The sequence below is a fragment of the Panthera leo genome, chromosome A3 (genome assembly GCF_018350215.1).
Source record: "Panthera leo isolate Ple1 chromosome A3, P.leo_Ple1_pat1.1, whole genome shotgun sequence".
In the NCBI taxonomy this organism is placed as follows: Eukaryota; Metazoa; Chordata; class Mammalia; order Carnivora; family Felidae; genus Panthera; species Panthera leo.
The window spans coordinates 103,358,300-103,372,156 of record NC_056681.1 but is presented as its reverse complement, the minus strand read 5'-3'; the positions used below and the strand labels follow the sequence as shown (position 1 = coordinate 103,372,156).

Below are 13,857 nucleotides of genomic sequence, written 5' to 3'. Positions count from 1 at the left end.
TGTAGACAGCTGTGTAGACAGTGAGGGCTCTGTGGAGGCTGTTGGTATGATTTACCCTGGTGCAGGGGGCTGACTCACAGCCCCCGGGGGATGTGAGTTTGGGGTGGAAGGTGGGCTTACTTCAAGTTGTGCAGACTGAGCTCCCCCCACACCCATTCAATGCCCAGATGGGAGGTCCCACTCGGGGACCAAGACGCTCAGAATCCTGGGGGGCCCCTGGGGGAGCACCCTTGAGTTCCACTGGCGGCTGGAGAAGTTGAGTAGCAGAGAAGCCAGGCAGAATCCTCATGGTGGGGTCCTTGCTGCAGCCTTCAGGGTGCAACCCCGAGATGCGGCCCCCTCCTTTCTGATTCATGGGACAGACAGTCCTTGAACCCTCTGTCTCCCAGACATTTAACTCACCCTTCGATCTGCTGATATTTCTCTCCTCTCTTCCCCACAAGCTTGTCTGACTTTACTCCGTGTGCGGTGGGTTTGTTGAGGAAATGAGGGCAGGTCCGTGGGCCAGACGAATCTCACCTCTCTCCAGGTCTTTGTCCCCAGCCCTTCACAGACCCCTTTACAGAGTACTTTGCCAGAATGCTCTTGTCTTCCTTCACTCTGCCAGCATGGCAACTTGGAGCCTCCTAGACCACCAGTATCATGGAAGTCAGCTCCTGAGGCCCACTTGGCCAACTTCCCATGGGCTCCCTGGTGGTCACGTTTTACTTCGTGAGGCCTGAAGCCAGACAGCAGCGAAAGCAGAACTCCTAATCACGGCCTTGGCTTTGCCTCTTACCCTGATCTATGCCTCATTCACCTCTGTCCTCTTCTCTATCCTCCCAGATTTCTTTTCTTTTTTTTTTTTTTTTTTTTGATGTGTATCTATTTTTGGAGAGACAGAGCGTGAGCAGGGGAGAGGCAGAGAGAGAGAGGGAGACACAGAATCCGAAGCAGGCTCCAGGCTCTGAGCTGTCAGCCCAGAGCCTGATGTGGGGCTCGAACTCATGAACTACGAGATCGTGACCTGAAGTCAGATACTTCGCCCACTGAGCCACCCAGACGCCCCCATCCTCCCAGATTTCTTTTGGCCTCCCCCTCCCTCCCTTCCTTCCCCCCTGTCTCCCTCTCTTTCTTGCCCCAGAACATGAAGAGAACCAGGGAGCAAGCCCCCACATTCCCGGCCCCCCCTTTACTGTTGTCCCTCAGGGTAGACGCCGGACTTTTCACCGAGGCAGGATGTGACAGTGAAGTGATGTGGTACATGGTCTTTGTCACAGCCCCTGGCCTCCACCTCAAATCCCTGGGGACATCTTTCAGCTCCCTCCCTCCTTCTGAGCAACATCCTGTGATCAACCTTCCAACCCTTGGACCAGCATGGCATCCCAGCCCCCCCTGCCATGTGCATGACTGGAATTTCCAAGGCCCTTCAGACTCGGTGGCCTCCCTCCCAGCACAAGGATGTTCCCCTGGAGCGTTCTGTCACATAAATTCTTCCAAGAATTTGTTGCCAGGAAAAAAAAAATTCCCTGAAGAATATTTTCTTTTATTAGACAATAAGAGCTGCATACCACACTGTTTTCCTTTTTTTTTTTTTTTCTTTCCCTTTCCTTACCAGGAAGTTAGAGCTACACTTGTACAGATTACTAAGGCCATCATCAGCCCTCTTTCTGTCCCCTTGCTACAGCCACTTGTCTGGGGTATTCTGGGTGTGTACCCCTGTGTGGTCATCATGAATGGGGTGCAAACCCTGGTAACCGTGCGGGAAGGCTGTCCGGGTGGCCCTGTGGTCTTGGCATGCTGCCCTCACCCTGCCCCCACCCCCCACCCCCCACCCCCCGCCTTGTTGGGCCCCGGGGTCTCTCCCAGCAGTCATGTCCACTGCAGAGTCCGCTCTGAGTATTGGATTTGGGGTCCTGCAATCCCCAGGCTCCGGCTTAGGGGTCACAGTGCCACCCAGATCAATCCCTGCCCCCCTTCACTTCACGAAATGGAGCTTCCCGAAGAAAAAGAAGGCATTTTGCCTGGATGAGGATCCCTTGAAGCCTGGGGAGGCTCCTGGCCTGGGGCCCAGGTTTTCCCCTCTGCTGTCGGTCCCCATTTTGCACCCCGTCTGGGGCAGCCTGAGGGATAAGGTGAGGAAGAGGGAATTTCGGTCTCGCAGGTGGAGGAAAGGGATCGTGGCAATGAGAGAGGCCCGCAAAGGTGAAACCACGCCAGCAGGTACAACCGTCCCTGGAGGAGGTTCTGACCCCATCCTGGGGCGGGACTTCATCCCAGCCTGTCAAGGTGGGGTTTGCAAGGCATGTGGACACGTTCCCCTCACCAGGCCCCCAGGGTTCGGAGGTATTTCTGCGACTTCCTTCCGTCTTCCCAGGCTTCGAAGCAGAACAATAAGCAAGACGATTGCAGTCAGCAGGGAACTATTTCTTTGAGTTTGGCGGCCGAGCCCTTCACCAAGCCCCACCGCGGCCCGAGGGCTCTTTTGTCCTTGGGGAGAAAGGCTGTTCCCCGTAAGCTTTATTTTATCCAGAAGGACTGTGTAGAGTTATGGTGGAAATTTCACCTTAAATGATAACTTGCGCCCTGACGTTACACCACCCTACCTTTTCTCCCGTAGGCACGCCCCAAGGGAGACAGAGACGTGAAAATCATCTGAAAGCCAGTGTGAGGCTGGCGTTAGAGCCACTAACACAGCTAGAACAGGGCTGCACCGTTGACAACCTGCCCCTGTGGTTTCCAGTAGCTCCATCAAGCACGGGAGTAGGGGGACAGACACCAAGGTGTCCGGGGCCCGCAGACCTCACGCCATCTCACTGGTTTGTTGGGTGAGAGTGTGAGTTGAGTAGAGCCATCCTTTATCCCAGACTTGGCATCAGACCTGGGATTAAAGCCTCCATTGTCTGCAGTCCTGGGTCTCTGCCCCACCACCTGCCAATCGGTCCCCTGCCAGCTGTGCAGAAAGACAGGCTCCGCGTCAGGTCACCAAATGGGCCAGCACCTGAAATGGCTTAATAAAGAAGCCCGGGTGTTGAGGTTTGTGGGCACACATTTGCCGAGCACGCTGGCGCTCTCCGCCTGGGAGCTGATGGGGTACCCCGTGCCCCCCCCATCCCAGTCCTTGGCTCCTGTCAGTGGGGGGAGAGATTTGAAAGCTGCAAGAGGCGATGAGTCCCCTGTAGGCCCTCACCGTGCCCAAGAGAGAACTCCTTGCACAGGGGAAGGGCTGAGAAGGGGCTCATGCCCCTTCTTGGCTTGTCTGCCTTCCCGGAGACCCTTCTGCCCTAAATTGAGACCAGAGTTTGGGATGAGGCCCGCCTCCTCTGGGCTAGCTTCTGCCCCTGTTCCTTTGGTCCCTACCCCTGAAATGCTTTCAGATCCTTGCAGAGGCCTGGTCTCCCTTGCTCTGGCCCTGTGCTCAAGCTGGGACTTCCACCTTGGCCTATGTGTTAGTCAGGGATCTCCAGAGAAACGGAACGAAAAGGATGTGTCCGAGAGAATATTTATTATCATAGGACTTGGTATAAGTCCCGATCTGACTTCAAAAGACCAGGAACCATGAGTGATGTCTGAGGGCAAGAGAAGAGGGACGTCAGCTCAGGCAGAGAGAGAATGAAGTCACCCTTCTTCTGCTTTTCTTTCTACCTGGGTGCCCATTGGGCGGGTGGGTGATGCCTGGACACACTGGGGAGGGCCATCTGCTCTACTCAGTCTACCAGTGCAAATGCTAACATCTTCCAGAAAGACCCTGACAGACACACCCAGACATAATGCTTGCACCAGCTCTCCGGGCATCCCTTAGCTAGCCAACTTGCCCAAATTAACCATCCTGGTCTGTCTACTCTGTCTTTCCCATCCCGGTCTGGGGATTCTCCTGGCCCTCCAAGACCGGGTCGGGGCCTCTTCCGTGCTCCCATGGCCCCTGTCCTCCCGCTGGTCCCATCACTGCACTATGGTATTCCTCTTATGGATCTTCCTCAGGGAAAAACAGGGTCGGTCTGAGCCATTGATATAACCACAGTGCCCCTCACACAGTCTGGCAATAGCAGACTCCTCAGAATAGTCAATGCATGAAAATACCCTGGGTTTACTGGATTTGAGCCTCTTGACTGGACAGAACCAACAGTTCAGGTCAGAGCAGTTGGCGGGCAGGGTCCCGCACTGTGTGGAGTATGGGTCCTCCAAATCCAGGGACCCGGCCAATTCTAACACTTGGGACACTTGGGGAGGGGGGAAGGAGAGGGTCTGTTTCAGTGGGACCGCTCAAGTTTTAGGAAAGCTAAAAACAGGTGGACTGGATGTGATGGGCTCTTTCATTTCTCCAGGTTGGAGGTGCCTAGGTCAGAATAGCCAGATGGCCCCCACCCCGCCATCTCCACGAGGCAAAATTATCTGGGAAGCCCCTGCTCCGTCATCTGCACAAAGGCAGGGCACTCAGACACGCCCGACTCTGGGGTCTCTACGAACCTCCGGGGTTTGGCTCACTCTGGTTCCCAGCACCCAGTGCAATCCCTGACCCAGGGTAGCTGCTCAGCAATTGGTGGCTGAGTGACCGAAAGAAGAAGAGAGTGAGTTCACGGACAAAGAGATCTTTTCCTGGAAAACGGATAATGTAGCCCCAGCTGTGTCTCTGGAGACCTTTGCGTTCAAATTAGAAGAAACAAGCAAACAAACAAACAAACCCCACACTCCCCTTTAATATATTTAAAGGTGATTTCCCACCGGCAGTATCCCCTCTCCCCCATGAGGACATGGGAGCGTTGAACGGGATCTTCACTTACGTGCCCATCAGGATGAGCAGGGTCCAAATGACGGGGCACTTACCACCTCGCGATGAGAATGAGCCGCATCCACAGATGGCCACAAAGATAGAGCTGAACACCATGGCGGAAGGAAAGCAAATAGCCCAACGACTCCATTCACCGCTAATGTGTAAAGCCCAGTAAACGGTGGGGCTGGGGGAGGTGAGGTCAAGCTGCATCTTCTTTAAAAAGATCTGGCGGGGGGGGGGGGGGCGCCTGGGTGGCTTGGTCGGTTAAGCGTCCGACTTCGGCTCAGGTCATGATCTCACGGTCCGTGAGTTCGAGCCCCGCGTCGGGCTCTGTGCTGACCGCTCAGAGCCTGGAGCCTGTTTCAGATTCTGTGTCTCCCTCTCTCTCTGCCCCTCCCCTGTTCATGCTCTGTCTGTCTCTGTCTCAAAAATAAATAAACGTTAAAAAAAAAAAAAATTAAAAAAAAAAAAAAAGATCTGGGGGCACCTGGGCGGCTCAGTCGGTTGAACGTTGGGCTTCGGCTCAGGTCACGATCTCGCGGTTCGTGGGTTCGAGCCCTGCATCAGGCTCATTGCTGCCCGTGTGCAGAGCCCTCTTCAGATCCTCTGTCCCACTCTCTCTGCCCCTCCCCTCTCTCAAAAAATAATAAAAACATTAAAAAATGAAAAATAAAGTAAAAAGAGCCGAAGCCACTTACAGAAAATGTTACCATTCACCAGCTGATAAGCAGTGTCACCATTATTGGGTGTATTTGTTAGGTCACTCTCCGGAGCTTTTTTGGAAGAAGCAATGTTCGCCCTTTCTCAGAAATAATTTAGGAACCAAGCGGTTACTTCACTTAGCATTTGCTGTAGACCCTAGAAGAATGATTTAGAGTTACTTTACCAAGATGGTATAGAAATCGTACTTGGGAAAAAGGATTCTTCTTTGTTTTTTTTTTTTAATTTTTTTTTTAACGTTTATTTATTTTTGAGACAGAGAGAGACAGAGCATGAACAGGGGAGGGGCAGAGAGAGAGGGAGACACAGAATCTGAAACAGGCTCCAGGCTCTGAACTGTCAGCACAGAGCCCGACGCGGGGCTCGAACTCACAGATCGTGAGATCATGACCTGAGCCGAAGTTGGATGCTTAACCGACCAAGCCACCCAGGCGCCCCAAGGATTCTTCTTTGAATTCACTTCTCCCAGCTTCCTAACTCCCCAGTTCAGCCTCCTTTGCCCCAGGCTGCCCCCCTAACCAATGCAGGTTAGCGTCTCCCACCTCCTTTCCTCCTCGCCTTCTGGTGCCCACCCCACCCCCCAACACCCCCACCCCATGTCCAGATATCAATCGAATCTTTCACTTAATGACAGCGAGTGAGGTGTCTACGCAGCACAACGTCACGGATCTCAAACCTCAAGCAGCACTGGAACCACCAGAAGCTTATTCAAGTGGATTCGCAGGCCCTACCCCCCAGAGCTCCTGATTCAGTAGGTCTGGGATGCAACTCGAGAATCTGCATTTCTCCCAAGTTCTCAGGTGATGCTGAGACCACTAGCCCAGAGGTCACACGCTGAGAAGCACTCTACTGGAGAATGCTGGAGCATCATCACACCTGTGCCTTACACACACACCCGCGAGAGTGAATGGCACATCTCCTGCGAGCCCGGCTTCTCGCTTCCCGGTGCCCTCTGCCCGTCCCCAAATGTCATCATTGCCACAATCGCTGGCGTTCATTTTCGTCTTCATCCCTCTCAGCATAGAACAAACGTTTTTAAACTTTTTTTTAAGCATTTATTTACTATTTTTGAGAGACAGAGAGAGACAGGGCGTGAGCGGGGGAGGGGCAGAGAGAGAGAGGGAGACGCAGAATCCGTGCTGAGCCATCAGCCCAGAGCCCGACACAGGGCTCGAACCCACGAACCGTGAGATCATGACCTGAGTTGGAGTCGGACGTTTAACCGACCGAGCCGCCCAGGCGCCCTTCAGCATAGCACAAATTTCATCATGTTTGTTTCCATTTGGTCTGGACCCAGCAAGCCAACTTTTGACTGGAAGAGAACATTCAAAATTAAATAAGCATTATCGCGTGAAGAATGAAGAGAAGAGCAGGAACATGAAAACGCCTAAGAGGTGATAAGAAACGAAGGAAGAAAAGCAACGAGGATCAAGAAATAAGAAGGAAGTCGATATTTTCCATGCTTACTGCTGTGAGGTGACTCAGGAGCTAGCTGGATGTCCTGCTTCTCAGCCAGCAGAGAAAGAACAGCGGGGCCATTGTTCACGCCTGTAATAATCATCTCTAACAACAGAAAAACCATTGGCGTCGGAGAGGATAATTTATGACTGGCAGGAATTCTCCCTTTTGAGTCTGTTGTCACCATCTCTTGAGAGGCCTTCAGATGTCCCCAGGGACTGTCCACACTGTCCTGGAGGCCCACACCTCCTGACGGAGGCGCCAGAGCCATCTGGGCCCCCAGGGCCTGTCCCCGGAGGACACCCCTGGGAAGCAGGATGACAAAGTGAGTAGACATTTCCCTCTCGGGGGCCTTCGGGCCTAAACACGTCCATCCTTAAGTCAGGAAATGAATCTGTGGCAAACAGGACAAGGGTGTGTGGGGGGAGTTGGGTGGGGAGGCTCGGGCCTTCACAGACGTCAGAGCTGAGACCAAGGGGAGGAGCCAGCTGTTCTAGGACCTGCAACCCCCCTCCCCGCCACGGGCGTGGGAATCACCCGAGTCCACCTACCACAGATTCTCATGTAATAGGCCTGGAATGAAGTCTGGCTGACAAAACCTCCCCCAGCTGGTTGCACAGGGCAGGCTGCAGCCTCGAGGACCTAGAGGCAAGTTCAGACCACCACTCTCCTTCTGCAGGAGAGGAGACTGAGCTTCAGAGAAGCTGAGCCACTTGCCCAAGATCACGGTATAAGTGACTTCGCGGAAGATGGATGATGTGAAGTCCCATCTCCATCCACCTGTTCTCACGTGGGGAGAAAAGTCTTCTCGTTTCTGAGGTGAGAACCAGCTGACTCTTCTCTCCCTACCAGTTTTCAGGGTCATCTATCCGGTGGGGCTCTGTCCACACACTGCTGAAATGAGCCTGGAAGCTTCCTATCCTGACAAACAGGCTCCTGGGAGGCCTGATGGCTCCAGGCTACTAACACTCCACAGGGGACCTGTACCTGTGTTTGCCCTGTGGTAGCGTGCAGGCCATGAACCTCCTCTCGTCGCTTCTGTACTCCCAAGGAGAGAGCTTGTCACGTCGGATTGGGGCACAGCGGGTGTGAAATACGGTGCCCACAGAGGGGCGTCAGCTAGACTAAAAAATGAATCAGTAACAGAAAAACATTGCGGGGCATCTGCAGTTTACTGAGTGTCCGCCCTGTCAGGCACTGAATCTGCAGCAACCGGACATCTCATGAAAACCCTCTGGCAGGCAGCCCACCCGGCGGCCGTGTAAATGAACCAGCGCAGGCTCCGCTGGGAGGGGTGGTGCGTGTGACAAGGCGGGGGGGCTGGAGCTAGAAGGCCGGGCCTCGGCTGCACTTGATTTGCTGAATGTGCTGACCCAGAGCTGGGCCGGAGCAGGCTGGGGTGACTCCCTAGGTGTCAGGGAATGAGGCAGAACTTCTAAGAGTGGCGGGCCCCATTTTCATCGTTTTGCAGGCTGACCCTCCCATCTTAGAAAAGCGCAGGATGAGGTGACTTGGCACACTGCCAGAGGACAGCTGGGGTGTCTCCTGCCCACTCGGAGCTACCCCAGCAACTGGAAAGGAAAGGAGACCAACTGGAAAGGCTGGGATGCCAGCCTGTCGAGGCCTTGGTTTTCTCATGTCTACACTGGCCTCGTGGCGGGGATGGGATGCGATCGCGGGCGTCAGGTTCCTGGGATGGCGCTCAGCACGTTGCAAGGGCTCCGTGGACGTTCGATGCTGCCCGTGGTGCTGGTTTTGTGATGAGTCTGGAAACGGCTTCTCCTACCCGTACTCTCTTGTTGAAAAAGCACACGAAACCCTCGAAGCAAACACAAATGTAGCAGATGAAAGCATGCAGCGTAACATGGTCCCCAGGCCAGCTTCTCCTCCGCACGAATGAGTTCGTTTGTTACATCTTTGTTCTGTGCAGTTTCCACTGGAGCCTTTACAGAAGGGCCCCGGGGACCTAGAGCGAAAGCGCTTACTCTGCTTTAATTAGGATTAATAAGCCCGGTGCTCTGCGTAGGTTGTGACGGAAGTGTCCAGTTCATTCGTCATCCATTCATTCATCCATCCACTCATTCATTCATCCACTCATTCATTCATTCATTCACCCACTCATTCATTCATTCATTCATCCACTCATTCATTCATCCATCCATCCACTCATCCATCCATCCACTCATTCATTCATTCATCCATCCACCCACTCATCCATTCATCCATCCACTCATTCATTCTTTCATTCACCCACTCATTCATTCATTCATTCATCCACTCACTCATTCATTCATCCATCCATCCATTCATCCATCCATCCATTCATTCATCCATTCATCCATCCATCCATTCATTCATCCATCCATCCATCCACTCATCCATTCATCCATCCATTCATTCATTCATTCACTCACTCATTCATCCACTCACTCACTCATTCATTCATCCATCCATCCACTCATGCATTCATTCATTCATCCACTCACTCGTTCATCCATCCACTCATTCATTCATTCATCCACTCATCCATTCATTCATCCACTCACTCATTCATTCATCCACTCATTCATTCATCCACTCATCCATTCATTCATTCATCCACTCATTCATTCATTCATTCATTCATCCACTGGTCTGCTCTTTCATTCATTCATCCACTCATTCATTAATTCATCAGTTACCTACTCAACACCTGCCCATACCAAGCACTGCTTCAGGGGCTAGAATGCTGTGACATCAAGACAAAGAAAGAACCGGCATGCTAGTGAGGGGGATAGATCACAGAGAAGGAACCTGCAGAAGCACTGATGAAAATCAGAGTGCAAGGCGACAGGATTGTGTGGGGCAAGAGGCCTGTCTGAGGAGTGACCCCAGAGACCCGAGGGGTCGGAGGACCATGGCGCCTGGCTGAGCACTCCAGGCTGAGAGAGAAGCGAGAATGAGGCTCTGAGGTGGGAGCCCCCTCACAGCGAGCACAGGTCGTGGTAATCAGCTAACCATATTTAACATGGGCAGTCTGGAAGCTGCACACGCTGTCCCAGAGCTCTTGGGTGAGCAGACCCTTGTCACACTCACGGGGAGACACAGAAAAGGAAGCTTTGTATAAAACGTGAGGAACCAGGGGCGTCTGGGTGGCTCTGTCAGTGAAGCGTCTGACTCTTGATTTTGGCTCAGGTCGTGGACTCATGGCTTCGCAAGTTGGAGTCCCGCGTCCGGCTCTATGTACTGACCTCGAGGATCCTGCTCAGATTCTCCCTCTCTCCCTCTCTGCCCCTCCCCCCACTCACACTCTGTCTCTCTCCAAGACAAAAACAAAAACAAAAACAAAAACAAAAACAAAAACAAAAACGTGCAGAACCACGTGAGCACAGCACATCTTAAATTGGGGCCACCCACTTTGCCAGTAAGGGCTCTGTCTCTCCGTCTCTCTCTGTCTTTTTTTTTTTGAGAGAGAGAGAGAGACAGGGAGAGCACGTGCATGTGCCAGAGCATGTTCGAGTTGGGGCGGGGGCAGAGAGAGAGGAAGAGACAATTCCAGGCAGGCTCCACACTGTCAGTGCAGAGCCCGATGCCCGATGCGGGACTCAAATTCACGAACCAGGACATTGTGACCTGAGCCGAAGTCAGATGCTTAACCGACCAAGCCACCCAGGTGCCCCAGGACTCTGTCTTTTGGACAGAGGACCATATATTAAGCCAAAGGAATGGCTATCTAAGAGTGGACATGTCAGCCATCAACTGACAGAGCCCAGGAGGGAATGTTTTCCAAGGGGAAGATATTCCCAGCTCTCAGGGTACGGCAGGTTGCCTTTATCCCTTCCACAGGGGGGGCCCACCGGTCAAGTGACTTTGGTTTGCCTTTGGCACCTCTCCGCGCCCCGTCCAGGCTCCACTGATCAGATTCTCCCTTTGTTGTCTCTCTGTCTCTGGCGTCATGGCATGTGGTCATTAGCCCAACCGGTTGGTCATACTAAGAGCTGAGGGTTTCACGGAAGCCAGGAAGTGGTTCGCTTGGGCAACAGACAGGCTCTACCTCCATGACCAAGAGCCGTCTCGGCCTTTTGCATCCACTGAAGACACCCGAAGCCTGGCCCCTTGCCCTTTTGGGAGCGCGTCCGCCCTCACCACCTGTGGTGCCTCGGCATTCGGGCACTGTTCCAGTAGCTTGCACACTGTTCGTTGTCCTCGGCAATCTGACCGAGGGGCTTCTACCGTCATTCCTGCTTCCCAGCTAGAGAAACTGAGGCCCGGAGACGGTAAGTGGGGGAGGTGGAATTTGAACCCATGATGTGCATTTCCAGAGGCCGAGAATTTTACTCTTTGCTACACCCCTCCGCAAGCCCCCTCAAGCACTCGTGTTTTTCGGGGCTGGCCCTTCCACACGGCTGCCTCTCTCCTCCAGCTCACCCCAGATGAGGACACCTGAGGGCCTTTTGCTTGTAGCAGGGGACAGAGACGGTTCCTGGCCCCTCCCATGGATGCATTTGGAACCTGACTTTGATGGTAGGAAGCAAAGAAAAGGAATCAGGGGAAGGAGGTGACAGCTAATTTGGGCTCAACAACACTTTGCTTTGTTCTCAGATCCCCAAGTGTGGGGTCACTGCCAGGTGTCCCAGGAGACCTGTGTTCTTACAGCTCAACTTGCAAATCCCTTTCCCTCCCCCAGACTTGGCCCTGTCTTTGGCACACCAGGGGGCTATGCTGGGTGTTCTCGAGGGTCCCCTTGCTCTAACGTAACTTTAGCTACCTACGGAGGGAGAGAAGATGACAGGTTGCACACAAATGGTTTGTAAACAGGGTCCAACTGATGGGTGCCTGGGTGGCTCAGTCAGTTAAGAGTCTGACTCTTGGGGCGCCTGGGTGGCTCAGTCGGTTAAGCATCCGACTTCGGCTCAGGTCATGATCTCACGGTTCGTGGGTTCGAGCCCCGCGTCGGGCTCTGTGCTGACAGCTCGGAGCCTGGAGCCTGTTTTGGATTCTGTGTCTCCCTCTTTCTCTGACCCTCCCCTGTTCATGCTCTCTCTCTCTCTGTCTCAAAAATAAATAAACGTTTAAAAAAAAAAAAAAAAAAAGAGTCTGACTCTTGATTTCTGCTCAGGTCATGATCTCATGGTTTATGAGATTGAGTCCCAACCAAGTTCAGCTCCACACTAACAGCACGAGGCCTGCTTGAGATTCTCTCTTTCTCTCTCTCTCTCTCTCTCTCTCTCTCTCTCTCTCTCTCCCTGTCTCCCTGCCCCTCCCCTGCTTGTGCTCTCTTTCGCAAAATAAGTAAATAAACTAAAAAAAAAAAATGTCCAGCTGGTTATACCAATACCTCTCATCCTACTGGTTGAAGGGAATGAGGGACTAGAAAGCATAAAACATCTCAAAAGGAAATAAACCAGCTCTTTGGTGTTTAATGGCCCTATCGTTCAGCAGATACATCTTCCAAATTAAAACCCGCTTCCTCATAAAAAAATGCCAGGATGATTTTAGCCAAGTGTTCCAGCAAAGGTATCTTCAGTAACTCAGCAAGAGCTCTCTAGATGGTTTTAGACCGGAAATTCCCAAAGAATTCCGTCTCCAGTTCTCTATGTCAGGGGACGTCAGCATGGAATGAAAAGAATGGGTCACTGGTGAGGTCCACACTGACATGGCGGCCTGCCCTGATGTCGATCATGGCGTCAGGTGAGCAGCTGGGAGGACCAGGGTGAGGGCGGGAGGACCAGAGTGGGGCATAACCAAACTCCCTGGGCTCAGAGAAGCGGATGGTCTGACAGGTGAGCAGGGCCTCTCTGCTGAATGGAAGGCTGGCCTGCCTTTGGATGGAAGATGTTAGGACACGTGGTGTAGACTGTCTACAAATAAGTCATCTGTGAACCCAAAGACTTTTCTATCAGTTTGTGTGTTTATTGGCTCAGAGTGAGAAAACGGCATCTTGGTTTCCAAAGTTTTGGGGCATCATATAAAATACTCTTTGTGAAGCAACAAAGTTTTTGTGGCTGTGTTGACCTCTGCAAACTCCAACATAGTGTTTTAGGTCAACCCTTTGCCGGAGTCAGACATCCATGGAGAAAAGTGCACAAGTGATCTGCGTAAGAGCGCGACAAATTTTCACAAAGGAACCAAATCTATGAAACCATGACCCGATTGAGGAGCAGGACGCTGTTGAATCTTCATTATATTGTACACATGAAACTAATATAACACTAGATGTTAATTATACTTCAGCAGAAAAAGAAGAGACAGATAACGACAACAACAGCGACAAAGAAACAGGACATTACAAACACCCCAACAGCCCCTTTGTGCTTCTTTCCAGTCACATCCTCCAAATAACGACCATCTTGACTTGCATCCCCACTGATTAGCTTTGTCTGTTCTTGACCTTCATGTCAATAGTATCATCCCGTGTGCCCTCTTGGTTGTCTGGCTCCCTACCCTGAACTTGAAGGTTTCAGTTCTGTGTTAGCTCGTGTTGTTTTAGATTGTTCAATTTCATTGCTAAGGACACCACAGATATTTATCCATTCCACTGTTGATGGAACTCTGGGCTATTTCTACCAACCTTGAAGATCGGGGCCTGGGTGGCTCAGTTGGTTAGGCGGCTGACTTTTGATTTCAGCTCAGGTCATGATCTCACTATTCCTAAATGGAGCCCCTGCCCTGCTCAGGCTCTGCATGGACAGTGTGGAGCCTGCTTGGGACTTTCTCTCTCCTCTCTCTGCCCCTCCCCTCCTCGTGTTCGCGCTCCCCCACCTCTTCAAAATAAAGAAATAAACTTAAAAAAAAAAACCTGCCAGTTATTTTACCAGTAAAAAAAATGGGTTCATTCAGAAAAAGCAGAGAATCGCAATTCGGGACAAAGTAGCTTCAGAGCAAAAGCATAGGCAAGTCCAGAGATTGAAGGAGAGGAACGCTCTTTTACAGAGGAAAGGGACAAGTTG

General features: G+C 52.2%; 1 long non-coding RNA gene across 3 annotated transcripts in view; it reads right to left on the bottom strand.

The window, feature by feature from the left end:
* Nucleotides 1–6,790: 6,790 nt before the first annotated feature.
* The window catches only part of LOC122216344, a 155,886-nt gene continuing 148,819 nt past the window's right edge, over nucleotides 6,791–13,857 (bottom strand). Inside the window, exon 4 of one of the 3 annotated variants that reach the window (XR_006200844.1) lies at nucleotides 6,791–8,747. This is a non-coding gene — a long non-coding RNA (uncharacterized LOC122216344). Of the gene's footprint in view, nucleotides 8,748–12,324; nucleotides 13,109–13,857 lie in introns of those variants that run through there. The other 2 variants (XR_006200842.1, XR_006200843.1) reach the window with 2 other exon arrangements.